Source organism: Fukomys damarensis, unplaced genomic scaffold (assembly GCF_012274545.1).
Source record: "Fukomys damarensis isolate Sample0158 unplaced genomic scaffold, DMR_v1.0_HiC HiC_scaffold_2, whole genome shotgun sequence".
NCBI classification, from domain to species: Eukaryota; Metazoa; Chordata; class Mammalia; order Rodentia; family Bathyergidae; genus Fukomys; species Fukomys damarensis.
The window spans coordinates 16,143,038-16,144,722 of NW_022900914.1; positions in this window are offsets into that span (position 1 = coordinate 16,143,038).

Here is a 1,685-nt window from a genome sequence, read left to right on the forward strand (position 1 = left end):
AAAAAATATTATAAGCCCATAAATATTTATAGATACAGATATGAATGCTTCTGTATGTGATTCTGTGTTGGAAAAGCAGTGTCGCTTCACCAATGGAATCAGAGAAACCTGGACACAAGTCTGGGTGCTACCACTTATCAGAGGTATGATCTAGGGTAGTTTATTTAGCCTGCCACCATTTTTCTTTTCTTTTCTGTAAAAATAATGATTTGATAGGCTACCATCCACATGAAGTGGATCATGTAAAGCCCTCATTATTGCGGGTGGATGAGTGACTTCTCGATCGAGTTTGTTAAGAGGATGCTGGTGGTAGCGGCAGTGGTTGTATGTGTGAGTTTTCTATGTACTGTGTGGTACAAGGTACCACTGTGAATCAGAGACACACTTTAAGTTATTTATCTGATGGTGTAAGAGGTCTTGACTACCCGTGCATAGTTGTCCACAAGTCTGCTGGTAAATATTGAACAACTGGCTCTTGGGAAGAGAAGAGAAAAGCCTGGATCTGCAGCATTTCCAGAGTGTAAATACTCCTGCCATGGGTACTTGCAAACTACCCGCACAAGGCAACATGACGGAACATGCTGAGAAGAGGTACACACGACTGGCTCTCAGGCACTGGACCCAGCAACTCTGTCTCAGCAGCTCAGGATTGCTGATTTTTATCCCTCAGAACAAGCTAAGTTCTTCAGAGGGATTAAACCAGCCCGTGTTGAATTATATATGAAGTAGCTGAGTAGAACATCTGCTAACTACGGGTAAGGCTCATTTTGGGGAGTCCTTGTTGGCAGCAGAACGCTGTGATATTAGAGCAGGAAGGGGTCAAGGATATCATCAAGCACAATCCCTTGTTCTGTAAAGAAAATGTGAGCACCAAGAATTGTGACATTATGACTCCCAGCTCCCTCTACTTGGTGATAAAAATTCAGTAACGTGAAAGCAACCTGCACTTACCGGTTGCAGCTCATCTTCCTGTCCCTCTGAACGAAACACAATGAAAACGTTAGTTAATATTGATCAAAATTTTTTCCCAAATGCTCAGATGTGGACTTAGCTCTATAACTGACCTTGAAGTCTTCACTTCAGACGAGGCGGACTACATGAGATGCTCCGAGTATTGTCAGAAAAGTCTCCTCTTTAAAAATTGGGCACCCATGGGAGGGAGTCCAAATTCCAGTGACTACAGCATATTAATGTCTTCCTTTAGAATGGATTTGCTTTAATTTTAAATCCATTGAACATCTTAAGCATCTGCCGTCACTTTGTCCAGGTTCTGTACACAAATGAAGGAAGCACACAGAGTTCCTGCCTTTGTGGGGGTTACTGTCTAGATGCAGAGCGACAGGAGCACCAGCTATGCATGTGTACAGAAAATAGAGCAGTGGAGAAAAGTGGGAATTGCAGCTGTTTAAATACGGAGGTCAGATCGAAGTTCTTCCGGAGATGATCTTTTGACAGAAACCTAAAAGAAGTGAATAGTTTTGGAGAAAGTGGAAAAATTTGTCAAGACTCCAAACAAGTTTAGAAGGTTTGAAGAGAAGCAGAGGGGTTAATGAAGAAATGAAGGAGGCATAGTCATGCAAATATGCTTTGGATTTTATTGTGATTGAAGAAGACTTTTAATGATTTTGAGTAGAGGCAATGACTTGGTAAAACTTTTTTTTTTTTTTTTTTTTTTTTTTTTTTTT